The sequence below is a fragment of the Drosophila obscura genome, unplaced genomic scaffold (genome assembly GCF_018151105.1).
Source record: "Drosophila obscura isolate BZ-5 IFL unplaced genomic scaffold, ASM1815110v1 contig_200, whole genome shotgun sequence".
NCBI lineage: Eukaryota > Metazoa > Arthropoda > Insecta > Diptera > Drosophilidae > Drosophila > Drosophila obscura.
Genome location: NW_024542791.1, coordinates 7,330,159 through 7,353,544, shown reverse-complemented (window position 1 = coordinate 7,353,544; position 23,386 = coordinate 7,330,159). Strand labels below are relative to the sequence as shown.

Below are 23,386 nucleotides of genomic sequence, written 5' to 3'. Positions count from 1 at the left end.
GCTGACAAGTTTATCTTTTATCAGAGGTATCTACTGTTGTCTGCCTCACCAAAAAACATCCCAACATTCGGAACGGAACATCCCCCCGAACGGACGGGAGCTGCAAGCGGAACACGATTCATCGCTCAAAAGTCCACTGGGAAATCTGCGCTGTTCTTAAAGCATCTGAATAATTCATAAATGTCAGGTTGTCAGAATAACAGAGAGGTGAGATTTCGGTAGCTATTAGGGGTTGCAACATGGGACAGGCAGGATGGGATGATGGCCATATGTCGCAAGTGTTGCCACGAGGCGTATGCGTAACTTAAGACTGTTTCTGCTCTTGGCTCTCTTTTAATTGAGTTGCAGCAACATCTGCAGAGGCACAAGCACTGTGACAGGCTGTGGCAGAGGCAATGAAAGAGTCTGTGGCACAAGCGGTGGCTGTGGCAGAGAGGCAGGAACCTTATTAGGTTACGTTACAATTTTGATGCAGCCAACGATGAACCGATTATGACAGATGGCCGGACCCAAAGCTTTGTGTGTGTGTTGTCTCAAGTGGTATGCGCTCTCCGCTGCTGCGCTTTTTGGCATGTGGCACATGCCCCCCTCCACCCCCACCCCATCCCCTTCTACATTCTCCAGCTCCAGCTCCATCTCAGCCACATGTTATGATTGGTGTCGTGGGTGTGTTGGCTGCCAGAAGGAGTGTGACTCATGGGGCAGCAACAGCAGCCAGAAAAAGTTATTAAATTTTCATACATGTACGGAAAAGTATTATCCCTCCCTCCCTCCCCTCTCCCTCCATGGGGACCATTCAACATAATGACTGAACAGCTGGAAGGGGGTTGGGTAGGGGGTGAAAGGGTTATATTGCCCATTCGGTTCCCTAACACGTGTCGTACGTGGCCGCCATTAGCGTAAACAGTTCGAATGTATTCTTGAGTGTTTGCCAAATTTCCTTCGCGTTGTAATGTGAATAAATTTCTGTTGATTTTTCCTACACATTTTTGTTGGTGTGCTCGGGGGTCAAAAGCTTAATAACTTTGCCAATTTTTCCAGTAAAAACATGAGACTACCCCGCATGCCGTGAGCCTGAGCGAGGGGGGTGGAGGAAATCAACAACAAATCGAATTTGTTTCAACTTTGATGCCGTGGCAGGTCCCCAGACATTGCCCGAAAATATTAATGGAGCAAAAAGGTGGAAAGGATGGACAATGGGATCAGTCCTACATTTTCGGAACTATATATAAATATATATAAATAAATACTAATTTACAAGTATTAATGAATGGAAAGACTCTGGTGTTATAGAGAGGAAAATTGTAATTTAAATTTCTGACATTGGGGAGTAAAACTTCAAATTGTAAAGCTATGGGCTTCCCATACGTTTTCCACAGCACAATTTCTGCTCCTCTGGGATTCCTTAATTCCTGAATTTTTATTTTGTGCACTAAACGCCGCGGGAGTGCCCATGGTGGCTGACCCACTGATGGAGGAGCAGTCGGGTGCCAAACCAAACATTTGGCGGTGATGCGATCAAAGTGAACTGCGACCAGGGGCGGCTCCCATATGTTTTTGAGAAGACGAACTGCAGTTAATAGCCGGGTGTTGTACAGAGTCCCAATTTTTCAGTTTGGTGTTTTTTTTTCAGGGGGGAGGGTGACTGTGTGGCGCATCAACGTCAACGCCAACATCATCATCAAAATCATTGAGAGGCAGAGGCAGTAGCAGTAGCAGTGGCACAGGCCAGGCAGCAACCTACTTCTGTTTCTCAGCTGTAGCTGAAAACATCAATCAATGGTCGTCATCGTCGTCGTTGGGGCTTTTGAGGCTGTGCGGCTGACGACGTCACATCTCTGATCTGCGATCTCCGATCTCTATTGCTCTATAGCGCCACCTAACAGCCACCTACATGCATACATACAGATATACATGGGTACATAGGTACATCCCCCTTTGTCAGCTCCTCTTCCACTTTTTGTTTTCCATCAAATTTATGTAACGTAAAAGTCGAATAATGAACATCTGTGCAAACACAGAGAGAGAGGGAGAGTGTGCCCCAAAATGTGCCTCACAATTGGGTTCGCATCGCAAGCAGATGCCGGAATGCGCTTTGGACTTCACCCACTTCTCTGCCCATCACACCGCCACCCTCCAGACATATCCGCTTCGCATCCGTCGGATCCGTCTGTCCATTCCGTTCTGTTCCAATTTCCAGCAGCAGCTGCCCCATCCATCCATCCAGCCATCCATTCGAACCGACGCTACGAGTCTGTGCTGTGGTCTGGCGTGCTAATGAAATCGAGCGCGTTTATTTGTTTATATGGCATTTGTCAGCAAACTTAGCATATGGACAGCTCAGTACAGTACAGTCTCTGATATAAAGACCACCCTTGCGGGCGAAGTGGAAGTTCAAGTGCAGAGGCAGCGCTCAAAGAAAGAGGAGAGGCAATTAAAGCAAACAATTTCCTAGATGATTTGGGCGGAAGTCTCTGCTGAATCTTCAACTGAACTTTGTTTTGGAGCTTAGATAAAGCATACAATTTCCAGGGGATTGCCTTGGATTCTACGGGTATAAAATGAGAGGTTTAAGCTAGGTTTAGGCTATGAAGATGAAGCTTTTTGTTGGGGTTTCGTATACTAAAAAGGTTTTAAGATAGATATTCCAAATTTAGATATATTTATTCCACAAGCTGCTCATTTTTCTACATTAAAAACTTGTTGAAAATAAATCCTAAAATTCCCGCCATACCCACATCAAAATTGAGATATTAAACCAACGATTTCAGCATTTCCTGCTTACGCCTTCAAGTCTTAAAAATTTACTCATAGCAAGCCTCTACCGTACCAATTGCAGATATATTGCCTATGCTCGCGTATAAGTTCCAATTCTCGATGGTAATTGAAGCCCGTCGTGTGTCTAAATTAAGACAAAGTTGTCCAAATGTCCGGCATTGCCGTTGCCTTCGTTCAGTCAGTCAGTCGTCGGAGTCGTCAGAGTCGATGGTGGCTCTGGCTGTCATTCTGGCCACCGGCGTTGATCTTTGAGTGTCTGGGCCCGTTCCGATATGTTCCGTCACTCAAATTAGCTTTATGTCGCCGATTGCTGATCGCTAGATCTGTATCTGCTGTATCTGGCATCTGGGAGCTCTGTGGGCCAATGCAAATTCTCTAATTGTTTATTAACAATTGGACGCCGGCGGGCCAATAGTTAAGCAATTAAAAGGCACAGACACCACACCGCACACATGGCCACAAAAGTAATTGTTTCTTTTACGATCTTTTTGCTTTTGTTTGTTGGAGTTGCTGCTGCTGCTGCAATTTGTCTTTGCTTTGATTTTAATTTTGGTTTTTCTGCTGGCTTTTGGCGATTGAGTTTTCGGTTTCGTATTAGCGCTGGGGATTATGTCATGCAATTAACAATGGCATATTGTAGTGCTCGTAGCTGCTGTTGTTGCAGCACTGGCGACAGTCGGTGGCTGCTGCAGCCACCGTTGTTGGTCTCACTGTGTTGTTGGTCTGTGGCACGTTTTGGTCTCTCGGCCAAATTTTGCTTGTGGCAGGCGACGACATCGTTGCGTGCACTTTGGCTGAACTTTTGTGCTGCTACAATAATCAACGTATTGTGTATTGTTGCTGTTGGTGTTGCTATTGCTATTGCTATTGCTATTACCGTTGCATGTAATTAACCAACATTGACATGTCGTCTGGTCATGCGTTGCGACAACAAATTGACGTAAGCGCGTGCGTCACGGGGGCAGTTAGATAGATCTACTCTGCCTCTACTCTGATCTGGGCGTGACTTACGGCACTTTTTGTGACTTGGCACCTCATCGTCCGGTTGTGAGTGGGTTGAGGGGTTGCATACGAGTATATCCAAGGCTCGGCAGGCACGTTCATTAGATGGAAAGTGCACCTGGTTGCTCCCCCACATTGCTGGATGGATACCTCATTCGCTCGTTCATATTTTTAATATAGAAATGTGCCAAACAAAAGCACAGACTGAAGAACTTTTACTGGAACATTCTCAGCTGCAAATAGAATGCAACACTGCCCTGGCGTACACTGACAAATAGTAGATTCTTGTGTAAATATTTGACATGCAATCCAAACGTAAAGACAGAAATGTCATTCAGGAACAGAAACTATTAGCAATAGATAATAAATAAAAACAGTTTCCTTGAGGATTCTAATACTTGGCTACCTATTCCAGCACTCTTTCTCATAGGTTTTTATGGGTAAAAAATGTGTACAGCCCGGTTCTGCGATGCTTTTATAGCTGGATCTTTTTTACAGGACTGTTTCTTTAAGAATCAAGGAGTTGGGAGCCCTATTCAGTAGTTTTCTTTGATTTTATAGCTTGAGAATATTTCCAGCACTGTTTCTTTAAGGACTTCATACCCAAAAAGGATTTAATGTTGACATTTTCTGATTGTATCTTCCCGGCATTAATATTCGGAACCCTTCTCCAATTCCACCTTAACTTTTACTTTTAAAAACCATCGTTATTTACTCTCCCCAAAATTGAAACAAAAACCGAATAATGTAAATAAATGCTATAAATAGTTATGTTAATTTCGGATAATAATTCAAGCCAAAAAGCATTCCTCGCAATGCGAGTTTCAGCGAATTTCAGAAACTCTAATTAATGAAATTAATTGAAATATTCCGTAAATTGAATATATGTATATTCCCCCCAAAAAGTCGAGTATACCGAATGGAATCGAATGTTCCCATGACAATGATTTCTTTTTCGTCGCATGAATCGGTTAAATGTTTAAGCAAATCATTTTGACTGTCGAATCGATGTAAATGTCGGTGTTTCATCTGCCGACTTTTCACACATTCGATCCACACCAGACCACCTTCACCTTCACACACACACAGACACACACACGCAGTGGCACGGTGTGGCATGCCACAAGAAGAAAAAGAGGTGGTGCATAGGTGGTGGCAGATGAAGGAGCAGCACTTCCACTTGAGATGCAACGCGCACACCGCCTCACGCCCCATGCCTCATGCCGCACTGCCCATGCCGCACTCTGCAATTAGTGTTAAAAGACACAAACATGCCGCAGACGCTGCTGACGCCGCAAGCTGATGATGTTGGCCAGATACTCGCTGTCGAAGTGAGAGAGATCCAGGAAGAGGCCCACTAATTGGCCTAATTCTCACTTCTTTTTCGGCCCACGCAGTGGCAGCAGCAGCAACAGCACCAACCGATGGGAGGATGAGGCATGTGGCAGGATGGGTTGTATAGGTTGTATAGGTTTCGAGAGGGTGCCGGGTGCCTCATAAATAAACAACATAAACGAACAAGAAGCAGAACAAGCGGCAAACACGGGTGTCAGACAAGCCAAGACCGCCCAACCGCAAACTTCGCGTCCCGTCCCCCCTCTACCCCCACGATATGCAGATGAGGATCGGTTCGAATGGGATCGGAACGGATCGGATCGTCGAGCATCATATTGTACGGGGGAACGGAACGTTCATCTACGGGCAATGGGTCCATTCCGTTCCGGTACGTGTGAGCTGATATGTTGGGTGGTCTGTTCCAAATCAATTGCTGTTCCACTCCACACACCACACCACACCACACAGCCACTCCGCACCACAGCATAACGAATCCCCCCGACAAGCTCGGACGATGCGGAAGGAGCTCGCCTCTCTCCACCATGCCAACAAAATTCTGAGCGGTAAGGAGGGAACCACCAGAGGTTGTGTTTATTTTGCATAAATGTTGCCCCAAATATTGCAGCTGTAAACACATAATGAACGCCGTTGGAACTCCGATGCTGCCATGCTGTCCGAGAAAGCCCATCAATGATTATGCTGCTGTTGTCCAGTGCGGGATCCAATGCTGGCGATCTCCACCATCTCTGCTCCAAAATGTTACGGCTGTGTAAATATTTGTTTAAAATTCCGCACGCCCACAGAGCCCAAAACCAAGCCGAACCTCAAGAGCCCCGAGGGCTCTTTTCTTTCGATTCTCCCCCTATATATCTCTCTCTTCCCCCTCTCTCTCTCTCACTCTCTGTGCGGGCAGACCACCAAGTTTGCTGAAGCTGTGTGGATGGCATCGACTGGGCTGCAGCTGCTCCACGGAAAATATGCCAAGTACTATGCTGGATAGTGGGTCCAGAGATGAGAGAATGGACAGGATTTATGTCTTCTTACATATTTGTACCGCTTTCATACCACTGTGCCATCGATCGCGATCGCATCTTGTGGCAGGACGGCGGCGTCATCACCACCATCATCGATGCTGTATAAACAAATCAGCCGCCGGACTGCAAACATTTTATTGGCAGTGCCTGCGCTTTCGCTGTACGTGTATCTGTAGCCTCAGCTTCAGCTCTTGGTTCTCAGCTCTTGCTGCTTCGTTTTTATTGACTTCACTCCAAACACTCGGCACTCCACAGCGCCCACACCCCCATCCAAAATCCAACAGCCACAGATTCCATCCACAGACCCATCCCATGCCATCCCATCCCATCAACGATGGATAGAGATGGAGATCGATCTCTATTTCAACACCTTCTTGTGGCCCGCGCATCTGTTTGCCGTTTTCCGAATTGTTGTTTAGATTTGGCCTGAGAGACGACCGACCGACCAGCTGGAAGATCTGTTCATAATTTCAATTGACTTTCAACGGATAGATCGTAAAAATTATTTATGCAGAGCGATTAATATTGTGTTTGAATTTTATTCTCAAATTCTCAAATGTAAATACATTTAGTATTCTTACAAGTATATTTCCACCGTGCTTTATGGATTATTCAATGTAATAAAGTTTCACAATTCAGAATCTGGGGTTTTGGATTAAAAAGGGTTTCTATTTCGGAAAAATTTGCTGATCCACGCCAAAGCGGATATACATATGTATATACAGAAGTATGTATGTATGGTTGCTTTCTGCAGATCCCTAGGTCTCTCAACCCTTTCCACTGTAGATTGTTAGTCCGGGGGTCACGTTTGCCCTCTGTTGAAGTGTTGATGCTGTTGAATTTCTAAACAAACTTTCACCCCTCTCTCCGCACAATCGAAATGTGTGTTTTGTGGCATGCAACCACAAGGCTTGTGGCAGAAGTTTTTGACAGATTTCTGAAATGTTTAAATGAAACCCACCAATATATAAAATTGCAAAACCAAATATTCCCCAAATATTTGACATAAAAATCCCTACGAAATATCGCCAGCCATAACTAAATTTCTCACCAAAACCCGCTTAAAACCCCCAAAATTGCTCCAAAAACCACCAACCCCAGTTGATGTTTATTTTTAAAATCGTGAAAGAGAAAAAAAAGTGAAGAAAACCGTGTAAAAAAATATAGTCTCAACCGACCTGCTCCAGGTGAGGCTCGAACTCACAACCCCGGCATTGCTCATACACACAGAATACTGATTATAAGTACCGTGCGCTAACCAATTGCGCCACTGGAGCTGTTGAATCGAGCGCTGCCAAATGCCCAACAAGAGACTCGGCCACTGAGAATAGAACATTTCTCGCTCGACGGGACTAACTGTTCTCTCTCTCTCTCTTCCAACCCTCTTTTGCTTACTCATCTTCACCAAGTTTATCCCTTTCTCTCTTTTGCTTGCTCATCTTCCCAAAAGTTTCCCCTCCCTCTCACGCTCGTTCTTCTCGCTCTTTGTGTTTCTTCGCGTGAATGAGCGAATAACATTTGAACATGTTTGTGAATCTTCGATAAGCGAAACATTCAACATTCAAATTAGTCGGAATAAGCCAACAATTTTAGTCGCTCGAAAAATGTAAATGTGTGCCACAAGTGCCAAGTGTGCCCGTGATTCTCAATGAATGGCGGGGCATTTCACTTCTAATTATATTCGTATTAAATGTGTAATCACAAGTCGCGGCTCGCGACAGAAACTGAAACTGAAAATGAAAACGAAAACCGAGGACTTGCACAATTATTATTAATATGTATTAGGGCATTAAAAGTGAAATTTGTCGAGAGTTTTTACTTTCAATTAGCAACAGCAGGGTCGGGTCTGAGGTACCTGCTCGTACAACCACTGCCCAGGGCCCAGTGCCCAATGCCCAATGCCCAGTAGCCAGTGCCGTAAAGCCCATTAAACAATGCAAATTATTGGATTTTCACTTTCGTTCGGACTAGAACAGGTGTGCTGATTACGAAGAAGACCGTGAAAATTACAGACCCGTAACGGCGGTGTTCCCTCCAAGCCCCACCAGTACCGTCATTGCCATAACAACGGATCCGACCCCCACACACAACTACGGCGGTTACAACAGTTCGATTTCAAATGAATTTCATTTGCAATTGCAAAATCCCGCCAGAGGGGAAAAACAGACACTTAAAGTAGATGGGGAAAACCGAAGTTTGTAATACCCTAAAAAAGGGTAGCATATGCCATCAAATATAGCTAAAAAAATTCTTAGATATCTTAGAGCTTGGAATTCAGGTCTTGAATTACCGTAGATATTAAACCTCTCTTCATTATAGAGAACACAGTTCAGTTGTATGTATGTACTATCGAATACTAAGAAATATTTACCCCGTATCATTTATTTGTTACCTAAGAAGGGGGTCCAAGAAGTCTGCATAAAGCAAAATCAAATTCAGAGTCAGGAAATGCAAATTGCGCTAATTACTGTTGCAGTTTCTCTTGCAATTGTTGTTGCTGCTGACTCTGAAGCTGCCACTGACGCTGATGTTGCCATAATCGCTTCTAACTAAATAAAATGCATGCAATAACAATAAAGTACAAAAGGCCAATCCGTTAGCAACAGCAACAACAACAACCAACACAATCTTTAGCCTGAAGCCATGACAAATGACCATTAACGACATCAATAATCATAATTCAAAAGGTGAAGAATAAAAAAGAAACAACAACAACAAAACGATTTTACAGTGGAAAAACTTGACGAAGCATGCAAAAGTAAATCCCTTGTCATGTCATGTTGTAATTAAAAATTATGAAAAAAATATTTCCAGATGACAGCAGCCGTCGCAACATCTTGCAGTCAATCAGTTAATGCTACCATATAGTGTATATGTACATAGTATATTCACACACATATGTACATACATACATATGTATAAATAGTATCACTGGACAATAAAATGTTGAGAAAATGGGTGACAAAAACAAATTAATAAAATTTAAATACGATGTGCCACATAAATATAGCAGTTCCATTGTGCAATTATAATACTGAGAATTGAACGAAATCAAATTAGAAGCCGGACCCCGCGAGGAGGCAATCAAATCATCGAAGCTCAGTCGTGGGGCACATCGTATATCAGTTCCATAGAAGGAACAAACTAGAGCACACAGTATGGAACGAACGTATAGAAGAGGGGGGTGAAGGTTGCCCCTGGAGTCCGGACACTGGCGCCAGTGGAATGAGGCAACAACTGTGACTGACAATAACAAAATAGGCACAAATTGCAGGCGTCATAATACCTATTAAATCGGTAGAATCAAAGCTGCATATGTACATCTATTGGCGAGAATGGAGAAATGTGTAATCAGAGCCAAGTGACTTTTGGAATGGAATCGAATTGTTGAGAAATCAAAGAAAAAGTCAAGAAAATGAGCCATGAAATCTTAGTATGGGGTTCCAAATTTCACACATTTGCTGATTCATTTCTTAAGAATTTCATATATGAATATATTTAATAATATGTTTATCAATTCAGTAAAAAACCAGCGCGAGACATGCCAAATCTTGAAAACAGTTTCTCCACAGAGATAAGGGAATGAGAAACAAAAGAGAAATACGAGTTGAGCGTGCAGTATAATGGGTGTTAAAGACCCTCCAATCCGGTAATTGAGATAAAAGCTAGACGGTACCCACGAAGCCCATAAGTCTTTGATAAGCTGAGCTTTGGTTTAGTCATTCTTCCATTCCACACACTCTTATACGCGCGCAGTCTTATACTCAGTATCATATCGAGTGCATCCCTCTTCTACCCGCTCAGTCGCCAAAGACTTTGTGCTGCAGCAAAACAAAAAAAGTGCATTAAGATTACAGCTGTCTCGACTGAGCAGCGCTTATCAGCTGCAGCCGTTGCCTCTGATGCACTTGTAGCGCCACTTTCAGTTTCATTCGAAGCAACAATTGGGTGGAGGAGAAGGAGGAGAGAGTCTGAGGATGCACAGATGGCGGAGTGGGTGCGTGGTCCAGGCACTGGTCGAGGACGAACCGGATCGAAAACGACTGATTATTGACTCAGCTGCAATTGCTTTGTGAGCTCTCCGCAATGTTTGCACTGGCTGTTGTTGCCCAGGGCCAGCCTCAGTCGCTTAATCATGGATCAGGCCCCAGGTCAGAGAAGGAGGAATCGTCGAATTGCTGGTTCACCTTCTCACGCAAAATGCTTCGCAGCCCAGGAAATGTACGAAAAAGTAGAACAAAACAAAGAACGTAGGAAAAACGCCTGCGCATTGCACTTAACTTCTAAGCCTCTCTGACCTCTCTTCCTCTGCCAAACCGTTGCTGTTTATCTCTCTCTGACCAACGTTCTGACTCACTACATATCTCCCTGTCTTACCAGCGATCTTTAACCCACTCTCTTGAGCCCAGACTCTCTCACTCGAACACTTTGCATGTTATTTGTTTCGTTTATTTGACTTTCTCATTAACTTTTGCTTACTTTGCATCGTTCGTCTCTGCGTATAGCCTACCTGCTCAAAAGAGTATTAGCTAAGTGAGTGGGTTTAGATTAAGTAGGGCTACAATCGTTACATATCACTTTTCTGACAGAGGGTATCCACTAGTCGGTCTTACCCTGTTCTTCTCATGTTTCCTGAGTCTCTTTTCGCATGCTTATGTGTTTGCGTGTGTGTGTCGTCTGTGTGTTTGGTTTAACTGAAAGTTGCCGTCGCCGTAAGATTTGTATGCGCACCTGATCAAACTTCACGTTCACGTCATTTGCTGGCGTTGCGTTATGTGGTGTTGGATAAGGGTATGGTGGGAAGGGAAGCGTATACTTCGTGTCAACGTATCTTGCCAGGCTGTCGGTCAAGCTGGAGTTAAGTTTGTAGGAAATTTTTCTCCCCTTGTTGGGTTGGTTTTCCTCTTATTTTTCGTTCACGCTGTTTTCCATCACGTTACCCCGCTGTTTGCTACGTTTTTGGTTGATTATGTGATTTGGCAAGTTTACACTCATCTGTCTTCTGCTCTTAACTAATCTTGAGGCGCATAAAACTCCTCGAAGTATGGCATTCCTGTGGCACTTGCGGCGTTGGCAATTAAACTCGATTAGCTAGAATTTATAACCGGCAACAGTTATAAATTAAAAAATTTAGTCAAATTAGCACAGCGTCGACCACTACGCGACGACGACGACCACGACAGCGACGGCAACTGCGTGCGGCGCATAAAAAAATATGCAAACGAAAGCGTCGGCTGCGGCGGCGGCGGCGGCTTGAGTGCATTGCAGGTGTTTGAACTCAAATGTCAGCCGAATAATTGGACGACGCCAATGCAGACGCCGACGTCAGCAGAGCGGCAAACATAAACAAGAGAGGAATGCTTTGGATAACGAAACATTTGATACACTTGCAGTATCATTTTACATTGGAGGCTATATGATATTTGTGGTCTGATTTTGATCAAAATATCATATGAAAATATGAATTTTAAATTTCTTTACTTCTGGCGTTGGCCCTACATATAAAGGTATGCTCATAATAAAAATACCCTTTGCAAGGGTATAAAATAAGGCAATTCGAATCGATCGGTTGCGGCGCGTGCAAATGCGAAATGCAAAACAAAAAACTGTCTCAATAATTAAATGCGTTCAGCAGTAAAAGTATGTCACCAACACACAAACAGTATGATATTGAGAGAGAGAGAGAGAGAGAAAGGGAGAGGTTAGGGTAGTGGTAGAGTCATACGATATTTCATGCATACGATATTCGCCTGGCGGGGGGCTTGATCGAAGTACGGCTCCAGGGCGTTGACATTTCGAGGGCGCAGCAATTGTCCAATGTTTGTCCAATTCGTCACCCCCATGCCGCCCAGACCACACCATGCCACAGTCCCCACACCACAGATCATATCACTCCACGGTCCCCTGCCCCCCTTCTGGTGATTCTACCATGTACTGAAAGAAATCAATGTTTAACCTTTAAAAAGTTTTATTTATGAATTTTCAGACGATTTTTGAGATTTCTTTCCGTGCAGATCACGGCATGCAATTTGAATTTTCAGTTTCGTCAACTTAATCAGAGACGGCGGCCCCAAATGGCGCATGTGCACAAGAGACCCCAACAACGAGCTGGTGACAAATCTGAGCTCGAGAAAGGAGTTGAAGTTGGTGCTGGGAGTCGGAGTTGGAGCTGTTGGAGCCGTACCCATTGTCTCTCACAGCGTATGCATCTGCATGTGGGCGGACGCGGATTTGGCCAGGCCCGAACCAAACCGAATGGAGCTCTCTCAACGGGTCAAAATGCCTTGGCCAGAAGGGTGTGACAACGTTTGTGGTGACTGCCTGTCGCTGGCTTCGATCTCTTTTTGCTTTTGTTTGTGTTTTGGTGTGTGTGTCTGTGTGTGTTTGTGGCGCATGTGGGCTTAATTTATTTTGACTTTTGGCCATTTAACTCGAGATTTATCTGGCCTAAACTATGCGCAAACATTTTGGCGGAGCCCCGGCTCGCTGACGCGTGGATTAAATGTGCCAAATGACTGGAGCCGCGAGAGCCCCAGCGGATTTCTGTTAGCGGATTACTCAATGGGTGTGGTCCGATCCCGTCTATTTCTGTGTAGTGTGTCTCCCCACGTCCGTGCACCTCCATGTCCAATAGAGTTGTCAGGAGTTAGTTTTCACCGATCCGATGAATGAGTAATCCTCAAAAGATGGTTGAAAGCCACCATATGAGGGTAGGGGTTTGTTCTCCTGTTCAAACTCGAATTGTATTTGAATAATTAATTCCATTTGCGTTTAATGATCATCCTTCCATACACAATCATTAATCATTTCGTATGAGAGAACCCTTATGGGTTCTACGGGCTCGACTTATTTAAGCCGATTATACTTCCTTACGAAAAGGAACCATCGGAAGGAATTTTAATTTTAAGAAGGAAGTAGAAATTTTATTGTTAATTCTATTTAGAAATACTCAATCTACAAAGGTATCTTTCCATTGAATATTAATCTGAAATAAAAGTTAAAATTATGAATATAATCTAGAACCTGTTTCCCATGGGAAATCGTCTATAAATTGATGTAAAGAATATCCCTCTGAATGGTTCTTTGGGATAACATAACTCTTTCCCACAGAACTCTAATAAAATTTCTTATAATATAACGACAAGAAAAGCCCAAAAATGTATAATAAATGCACGTCATATTTTCAATTGCAGAAGCCTCAGCTTAAATTCATTTCATCAAACCGCATCCCAAAAATTTTCTCCCAATTTCCAATACTTTCTTTTGAGTATTTTCCCTCAATCCTTTCTTCCACAGCCACTTGTGAGAGTGCAATCGACGTACTTGAGTTGCATTTTCACTGCTCGTCGCTGCCACAACATCTGCCACATCGAGTGGTGTCTGTCTCGAGTGGACGCGAAAAGTCTTCAAACTCTGCTGACAGTTTCGACATACAGCACATGGCCCAATCGGAACGGATCTCCATACGTTTCTGGGATATATTGTACTCGTACGAGTATGTACGAGTATATCTCAATCAGCAGCAGCAGCAGCAACGGCAGCAGTAGAGATTCGTTCGAATATCGTTTCCCACATTAATTATGAGACAATTAAAAGATGCGGGGGAATTCCACTTGAATGGCTGTCAATGGACCGAAACAATGGGAGGAACTAAGAGTAGTGTAGACCTCTGTACATGCCCCGAAGGCACCCGCATACCGTCCCTCGCATGACCTCCAGCGTGGACAAATCTGAGAGATAAGAGAGGCAAAAAGAGGGTACAAAATGTTTTGCAAACTCTACAGAAATAGAGTTGGTAAATTTCGTGGAAATTACAACGGTACAACGGCCAAGAGGCCGACACAACATTTCGTTTCTCTCTCTCTCACTACTTCTTTCATGGTGTTACGCATTTCCTCTCAGGTGTGCCACAAACAAAAGCGCTGCGCGAAAGGTAGGTGCAGCCGTTGCTGAGGATACGGGAATCGGAATTGGAATCGGGATTAATGAGCGTTGCACACAGAGCGCTTGTTGCAAGCGCTGCAGTTGCACACACAATAACAAAGTGAGTGGGAAAATGGAAAGGCGCAACAAATAAGTCTCTCAGAGTCTCTGACTCGGAGTTTCGGGGGCAGGGACAGGCACTGGCTCTGGCTCTGGGCTCTGAGGTCTCTCTGGCTAATGATGCCGCCGCTACGTGACGTTCGTTGCCAAGTGGCTGCCAAAGAATGGATTTCTGTTTCTTTCAGTCTCTTTTTTTTTTGTTTTGTTTGTTGGATTGTGGCATTCTTTGGATCGTCGTCGCTGTGGCTGTGGCAACTGCAAACTGCAGACGCACCTCATTTTCCGGCTCAAAATCCAAACAAAGAGATATATAAATAGCTGTTGCTACTGCTGTCTGCCTGCGATGCGATCTGCATTTGCTACCGTTGAAGCAACGACCCACGCAGTGGGGCATCCAACCACCAATCATCATTATCATCTCAGAGGCTCCTCAAAATCAGAGTACAGCAGATCCTCTCCCCCGTTTTTTAATTGAAGACAAGGGAAACTTTCCACAATAAATCAAAGGTCTCTGCGATGATTTGTTTGCAATTTAAATGCAAATAACGACCACCCGGCTGTCTCTGTGTGGCAGACAGCAGAATTCAAAAACCAAAAATTATAACTTAATTTTGGAAGAACGAGAGCCGATCCACACAGCAATGAGAGATGAAAATGCCTGGGAGCCAGGTTGTGCGATGAATTGCGGCCCCAAAAACGAATGAAGTGGGGAGGGGGGAATGGAGAGTGGGGGGCTTTTACCACAAGACAAAGCCACACAAAGCGATCGAATGGCGAAGCCGACCAAGGGGCATGATTTGTCTTCAAAATACTCACGAACCCCTCCTCCAGCCACAGCCTCCGCAACGGGCTCACCAAACTCTGCAGTGCAAAGTAAAAACCAAAAAACCAAAAATTGAGGTTGTTTTCGGTCAGAGATCGACTTGGGGAATGACCTGTAAAATGTGTTCAAGTTAAAATTTCTGCGTAATATCTTAGAGTGCAAGTTCCTGAAATGAGTTTCAATATTTATCCATGCGATCATCTATATTTATAATATCCATAATTTATCTGGATTTCGCCCATAAAAACGACTATAAAAACATAGTTCTCTCGATTATTATATGCATACTCGTATTTGTATCCCCCACTTATATTAATCAATAATATACATTTACATATTTTCATTAACACGTCGTTTTTCTACTTTAAAACTTAAAGGCAGTTAATAGTAGTAATGTATTTGATTTACGAATTATTCCTAATTGAATTTCTCACTATTGTAACTATTTGAATAAATTAATTTGCGTTTTCCATTAGGAGTATATGGTATATAGGATAATGCATTCGGCACGACATTCGCTATGATGAAACATGAGTGATAATTTTCATAACTAAATGAAAGTGTATTTTATTCTTTAATATAAGAATATCTATAAGTAAAAACATGGGAAAACTATTTAAAAATGGTACCTACAACTCATTTAAGAAGACAAAATCCCTGAGAATCACAGATTCTTTGATATATATTAAAGCTTCTACCTCATTTTTGATATTCTCTAGCTTCTCTTTTTCGACCAGCGTTAAGCTCTCTTCCCCCCAAAGAACATTTCCAAGAAGCGCATCTCATTGTCCAAAAACTCCGCTCTGTGCCCGACACACAAACGAAAACAAAAAAAGCCCCAAGCTCAAAACCAATCCCCGAAATATTAATAAAAGTCGTCATCGTCAAAAGGAAGCGGAGTTGAGGCCCCAAAACAACAAAAACAACAATAAAAAACCCCAAGAAAACCAACAAAAAGAAGTTATGCCACGCTGGTGTTCAACAAATTTCAATCTCGGCTCAAAGGCAGGGCCCCAGTCTTCAGTATTCAGTCTTTAGTCTCTGCCGTCTCCAGGGGCAGGCTGAAGGGTGAGAAACCGAAGAAGGTTCGCTTTTTCGGTTGCACGTGCAGCATTGAAATGCGCCGCGCGTTGGACCCAAAGGATCTTTGCCAAAAAAAAAAAAAAGAAACAAAAAAAATAAGAAGAGAAGATCTCTGGGTAAAACAGAAAGACAAGCCGAAAACCAAATGAATTGAAAGAATTCCTTGCCACAGATGAGAGGCAGGCCCAGGCCGGGGCTGTTTGGACACACAGAAATGGAAGGAAACCCTGGGCAAAACCTTCGACGAATCGTCTCAGATCAAACGCTGAGATAGCCCCTACCCTGCCCTGGAGACGACAGGCCCTAGGCTCTGCTTTGCTCTGGCTCTGACCATTCGACTCGTTTTGACCAAACGAAAATGTGCCTAAGAAATTCTTTGGCCTCGCTTTGGCCTTTGATTTCTGGCTCTCCTCTTTCTGTGTGAATTCAAGGTCCGGCACTGCCTTTGCCTTTTGCCTTTTTTTTTGCAGACTTTGCAACGAGGGCCTGGCTCTGGCTCTGGGTCTGGCCCTACATTACGATTTGAATTTCAGATTGAGTTTTAATAGCCAAAAGACAGCCAAAGTCGAAGAGGAACCACACCTGCATTCTGTTTGTGTTTTGTGTTACTTTTGGCAGCATTCTGTTGCAGCCGCAGGAGGAGTTAGCCTTTCTAGATCTCCTTTTTTGGCTGGGATCTGCTCGAGCCGGGATCGGGATTTCGTTGCATTTCTTGGGGTGTGAAATCTGCTCATATACGGGCAAGAAATTCAATTTCACGCTTCTTTATTAATTGGCCAAGCTTTGGGCAACGCTTTGCAGTACTTTTTGTTGTTGTTGTTGGTCGCTTGCGTTAATGAGATTTCCTTGCAGATTTGTTTTTTGGGCTTTTGGGTCTTTTGTGAGTTTGCCGCCGCCTCAGCGATGAAGCGTTAATTAGACAAGCGAGATGTTAGATAGCAGAAAATTTAAGAAAATAACAACAAAGTTGATTGGGAAGAGCGTTTTTTGAAGGAGAGATTGAAGCAGTCTAGGGAGATGAACTAAAGCATATTTTGAAGAAAAATGGGGATAATTGAAGACTCAAATGAACCAGAAATGTTTATAGAATTATCATGGATACGAGAGTATTTATTGAAATACCTTTCATAAATGATAAAGACAAGAAGTTTTAACAGATCTAAGTGCCAAAAAATATATATATTTTTTGCTGCTAATCTTTAATATTCATACCCTTGAGAAATATCAACATACGTTGATATATTCAAAGAATTACGCATAAAAATCTTATCAAAATTTTCAACAAAGCCAACAAAGTCTCGTCTCTTTCAGCCACTTTGACATTCCAAAATCAATGAGTGAATGCAAATATTTATGCAGCAATTGACGGATGCACTGCAGGCGGTTTTTTTGTTGTATTTTTCTCGCTGGGTGTTGACAACAGAGTTGCCAAAATGCTACCCAATCTGTGGATTCGACGATGCAACAATCTGTGGCGGCACCCAAAAGTCTTCTCCTCTATGCAGCAGCAGCGTTGGCGGCGGCAGAGGCTGTGAGGTTGTGTGGCTGTATGGCCGCTACTGTGGCGACGCGTGAAAAATAATATTTATGGCAAACAAATTTTCATATATCGACAGCAAACGGCGCCGCATCCAACTCCGGGGGCCAACTCGAAAAACGCCAACGTAGATGCAAGATGTGTGGATATGATATGGGCAGGGGCGTAGGCAGGATTATTTGAGGGAGTGGATGATAATCAGCATTACGATCGTTTAATTAGGTAAGGAAGAGATTTGTTCGATTTCCAGGCTTTTCCAGGGTTCCAGGCTGTGTCGCACTTCTCTTTTCTGTTTCTTTCTTTGATTTAATGAAGGTAGAAGAGACCTCCCACCGCACACGCCCATGGATGGCGGATGGATTTATTATACATACATATATGATCATTTATGGTGATATTTGTGCACATGCCACTGCCATATAAAATAATTAGGCAGCTAGTCAAAGGCGTGTGTGAGTCAGAGCAGGGGTTAAAGGGGAGTGATGACGGTACCCGGTAGACGGTAGACGGGTGGCAGGAGGTAACCAACTGAATGTCAACGTAAATTTTAAAGTCGTTTGTTGGCCAAGTGCGTCCATCAATGGGTTTCCATAAGTCTGGCTTTGGCGGCAGCAACCTAAATCAAAGCTGGAGGAAGGCCTTCGACATAATCGTAAATTATATGCGAAGTCGGTTCGGTTTCGTTCCTTCGTTTGCCATTTTTGGGCATCTTTGGGGCCTCCCCTTGTACTCCACTGCTCCACTACTCTCTGTGGCTCTCTGTGACTCTCTGACATGGCATGACAAATGGCAAATGTGCGACGGAAGTTGGCCTGAAGTTGGTCTGGTCGGAGTTGGCAGTCTTGGAGTCGTCGCAGTATCTGGACTTACGGCGGTGGCGGCAAAAAACCTTTGAGTTGCTTTCGGGCATAGGAAGAGTTTTGTGGCACTTGTGACAGGCTGGCTGGGTTTTCATTGATTGCAAATTTAATTCGCTGGCCCGTTGACAGATAAGAATCGAATCGAAATGCATCACATGGCGGACAGGATAAGAATCGAAACGAAGGATGGTGGCACGGTACCCATGGGGGCTGGCCTGCAATTAACCCGACCATATCGATCGATCGCCAAATTTTTTGGTATCTTAAATAGAATTTGTATTTGCTGATCGCGAATGGAGATAACAGAAACCAAGACGGAAAGCGCAAAATTTATTGAATTTAATAACGCGCCAAGTTTATCGCAAAAAAGTTTTTGTCAATTTAACAAATTGCAGCTACAAAAACTGCAGCAAAAACAACAAGACGAGGACCATGGACCAGACCAGGCCAAGCCCCCTCGAAAGAAAAACAAAACAAAACAAAAACAACAGAGAAAACCAGAAGAAAAAAAGCCAAAAGCCAGTTGGCCAGGCCGACAATGGAAATTGGAATTGAATTCCTAGACGGCTAATAATGTCTTTGTGCACAATTGACGGCCAAGTGGACAGGCGTGCAAATGAATGCCTGCCCCACTGCCGTACCCTGGGCACTGTCTCTGTCTCTGGATTTTGCTTTGGCTTTGGCTTTGGCTCGGGAAAAAGAATTATGTTACGAGCCGAAAGATGGAGCAGGGGGGCCCGGAGCTTAGCTCTGGTCACTGGGGAGAGATATCGCCAAGATCAATGAATCAATTAGCAAAACGAAATGAAATGAAAATGAATGAAGTAACCAGCAGCAGCAGCAGCAGCAGCGGCAGCGGCAGGAGCGGCCAGTCATGGCGTGGGATGGTATTTATCAACGTCGGCTCTATGTAGTATCTATACTCTATAAAAGGGTTAGATGATTTTTAATGGAATTTGAAGCTTAGAAGGTAGCTCCTTTGGGTCTGTAGAGTGTAGATTTTTAAATTAGCAGTTAAACAGAGGGGTCGTTAAGGATTTCTTCTGCTGTTTCTATGGAAGATAGTTTCGCAGATACTCAGACTGTTTTGTTTAAACATAGATTGAAATTGCAACACCACAAGTTACTGCTCCATGTAGCCAATATCTGATCACAATATCAATCAAAATTTCGTTATCTAAGAATGTCATACGAATGTTGGCAATCTGCTTCAATATAAAACTAAAACTCTGGATCTGCTCCCGAAATATATCATTAATATATCGATGTGGGCGAATCCTATTTTTAAGCCTCATCTTTTAGTGTATTTACACATTCTGTGCTCAAAAGTATTTGCCTTCTTTTTTTGGGCAGCTGCTGCTGGTGGTCGCCAACAACTCTGGTGGCAGCATTAGTCAGCGCCGCTGGACAAAAAGAACAGACCCAAAGGCCACAACAATTCAATTCGCGATAAGGAATTATGTATAATTCTATTCAATTTACAGTTTGACACTCCACTGGATCTGTGGCACGAAGACTGATGGAAGGGAGTTCGTCACCCATCGATGTGGCACTGGACTGGGGAATGGTAGCGCCTGAAGCTGCCTGGAACTTATGACCCAGCATTGGCTTCTGCGGCAGCGATTGGCTTTCGATCAAATGTCAGGAACAACAACTGAAAATGCAACTGCAACAACAGCAGCAGCAGCAGCCGCACCTCGACTCGGCCATTGTCATCGCCATTGTTTGCCCCAAAGGTGGAGCTGAAACTGATGTTGAAGCTGGAGCTGAGGTTTTCCAGTCAGAGCTGTCATTAGGCCAACATATGGCCAGGGTATGGGTATTGCAACCACCTCTGCCACCTTTTGGTCAACACTCCCCTCCCCACTCCTCCCCTACCCATACACCCCATTACAGTGCCACGATGGGCGGGGCGGGGCGGGCTTGATGGTGACGCAGCTGAAATCAATGCTGGACCCCGACTCCCATTCGTACTCTGGCAGCTGCTGAGTGACTTCCGCCAGCTGATGTGGCGTTCCAAGTCTCACAATCCCCCACTATCTAGCCTGGTCTTTCTTTTGCGCTTCCGATTGAACCACCTGACTTGACTCTAGCCCCTTTTTTTACTTTTAGTACACTGGAAAAAACCCAAAATAGAAAAGTATTAAAATCCCCGGCAGAAATGCCAAGCCAATCGAGGTGCGCTGCTGCATGGCGCGTATAACCGAAACGCTCACGAATATGCAGGAAAGTATAGAGTAGAAAGTATCCTTTGGAATGTTTGTGTGTTTTAAAAATTACTCCGTCAATACTTTATTTATCTTACTTATTTTATAAACTTTATAAACTCCTATCCGTGTTTTTCTTTCAGTGTGGACTGACTTCACCTGGTTTCGACTTCCCCTTGCTTTTGTCCACCGGCTTTGACTTCGACTTCGACTTGGTTTCGATTTCCTAATTCGCATGGGGCACTGGCACTCTCGCCCAAACCATGCCCCCTGCCACCTGGCTGCTTCAATTACACAAAAGTCATGCGGTTCCCCATAGGGAACCCCTCCTCTCCCCACCACTACACTCTCTCTCTCTCTCTCTCTCAACACTGCTGTTGTGAGCCGGGAAACCCACGAAAGTTGCTGAGCCGTGTCCGCTTTTCTGCTGTTTTGCCGGCGTTGGTGTTGGTGTCTGACTTTGTTTTAGTTTTTTCGTTGCTCTGCTGCCTTTGCCGGCTGTTTAGCGAAACAGGTGCGTTTTGCGTTTTGCAGGTGTTTCCCAAAAGCCAACCACCACCACCGCCGCCGCTGCTAAAAGCCATGGTAGCAACCCCACACCCCACACACACTGCCTGGATACTGGCCCGCTGTTGCGGGCTGTTTAGTAGTTACGCTTTACCGCTAGTTACACAAATTGCCATCAAGTATTGCAGCAGCGACTGCCAGAGCCACAGCCACAGCCCCTGCCACAGCACCCGCCTCCTAACCAGCGGCGCCAGTTGCTCATGCGCATTGTATTTCGTGTGAAAATCACAATTAAATGCGATTTTTATGCGCACCCCTCGCCAAGAGCCGGCATTGCCTGAGTCGGTCGATTGTGGCTTAGCTTTCATTTTGGAGACTCTACGTAGAGCTCTAACTAAGGCGCACACTCACTGAAAGAAAAGACCCAGTAAGAACTAAACAAAAGTTAACTAAAATAGTTTATAAACTTTTTGGTGCTCACTTGAAAGGTGAAAACAAGAGAGGGAAATTCCGCCTATGTTTGCATGTTCAGCAAGAACATACTAGGGCTGCTATACTTTTCCTTCTTCTGACTGTATTAATGATCCGATGACTACAATCTTTCATAGATTGGCAGATAAAGTAAACAAAATTCAGTTGCATAACTTAAGAATTGTGGATACCACACATTAGATGAATTTGCTTTAAATATGGTAATGATATTTTCACTTTTCTTAAATTTCGTATTTCCACCTGCAACTTATATATTGTTCCTTCATTAATTGGCTGTAAATATTTTTTTCAGTGTGGAGACTGCATCTGAGAGGAATTGCACTTCGGCTCGGGCGTTCGTATTCGATTCAACTTCGGCTGGGCTCAGCTGTCAGCTGCGTTGTTGGAAATGTCAGCTTGACAATTATTATGTCAAAATTTTCCGGCACGGCCATTGGAAGTCTCTCGCAACGGAGTTGCCCGCGCAGCTGTTGACTGCTACACGAGTTTTTATGGTAATTCAAGTTTCACTGATTTCTCGTCTCTCCAGCGGCAGGCGGCAGTTCGCCGTTCGCAGTCCGCACCCAAAAAAGCAACAAAGTGCTTGAGTGAAAACCGAGCAGGGGGGCTGGGTGAGGCTCGGCTCGGATCCATGGGGGGAGCGACGGTACGGGGACGGGACGGGACCAAGGTGCGCGCGCTAATTGCGCGTGGGGCCAGCCAGGCCTGGACGGCCATTGGCTACGTCGGATCCGGGCGACTCACCCCGATCTGGGAGCTCTGCAAACAATTAGCGCATTCCATTGTCGGGACCGGAGTCGTAGTCGAAGTCGAAGTCGGCGGAGATCGTTGGCCCCCAGAACGGGCGGCGAACGCAATATGTGTGTCCCCCCATAGACAATGCATGGGAACACTCAAGTTTTTCTCTTCGGTTTAATTTAAGATTTCGTTTTGTGTTACCGTATAAACACCCTTGCCACTATGTGGGTACTTTAGTTTTTCATTAAATTAGGAAAACATGGAAATAGCATATACGTGGAAATGAGACAGGAACGACAATATTTTAGACAAAGGTTCCCATGTAATACATAGAATACATAGCTAATCCATCTCTAAAATTTGACCCAATCTTACACAACTTAATCCCATCTAAAGAATCCAAACCATCAGAAAACACTTTCTATAATAAAAAATCTTTCTTTGATATATTAATTTTTGGTAATTTGTTGACTAAATAAATTCCACTGAAATTCTCTGAAAAGAAAGACCTTTCTCCCCCAAATTTTTACAGAGCATCCAAGACTGTGCCAACCCGCTGAAAAACACACCATAGCTATTTAGCTTTTTTGTTTTGTTTCGCTTTAGCCAGGGGTCCAATCTGAATTGACATTTGAATGGGGCGACTGGCACCGAGCGACTCCGGCTACGGCAACCCGAGACTAGTTGCAATTGCCAATTGGTCATTGCATTGTAGCGGCAATCATTACCGCTAATAGGCACACACAGATATCTGTGGCTCTGGATAGATGGAGAGAGAAAGATCCGAGTAGTGGGATGCAGCTGCGGGCAAAACCCAAACCCAAACCCTAATCCACACCCGGAATAGATCCAGCAGCGGTCGGTCGGTCGAGCGGTCAACTGTCGCCCGAAAAACTCTCGACGTTTCTCAACGGCTATTCGCACACGTGCAACGGGTGTAACAACTG

At 44.2% G+C, this 23,386-nt stretch overlaps 1 long non-coding RNA gene and 1 other non-coding gene across 2 annotated transcripts in view; both read right to left on the bottom strand.

Annotated features, from left to right (window-relative positions):
* Positions 1 to 11,381, bottom strand: part of LOC121404411 — a 66,310-nt gene extending 54,929 nt beyond the window's left edge. Inside the window, exon 1 of the long non-coding RNA XR_005967966.1 lies at positions 10,763 to 11,381. This is a non-coding gene — a long non-coding RNA (uncharacterized LOC121404411). The remainder of the gene's footprint in view (positions 1 to 10,762) is intronic.
* On the bottom strand, positions 7,329 to 7,426 carry Trnai-uau. Its single transcript has 2 exons — positions 7,389 to 7,426; positions 7,329 to 7,364 (listed from the first exon to the last, which is right to left on the bottom strand). It is a non-coding gene; the product is annotated as a tRNA-Ile (tRNA).
* Positions 11,382 to 23,386: the final 12,005 nt, after the last annotated feature.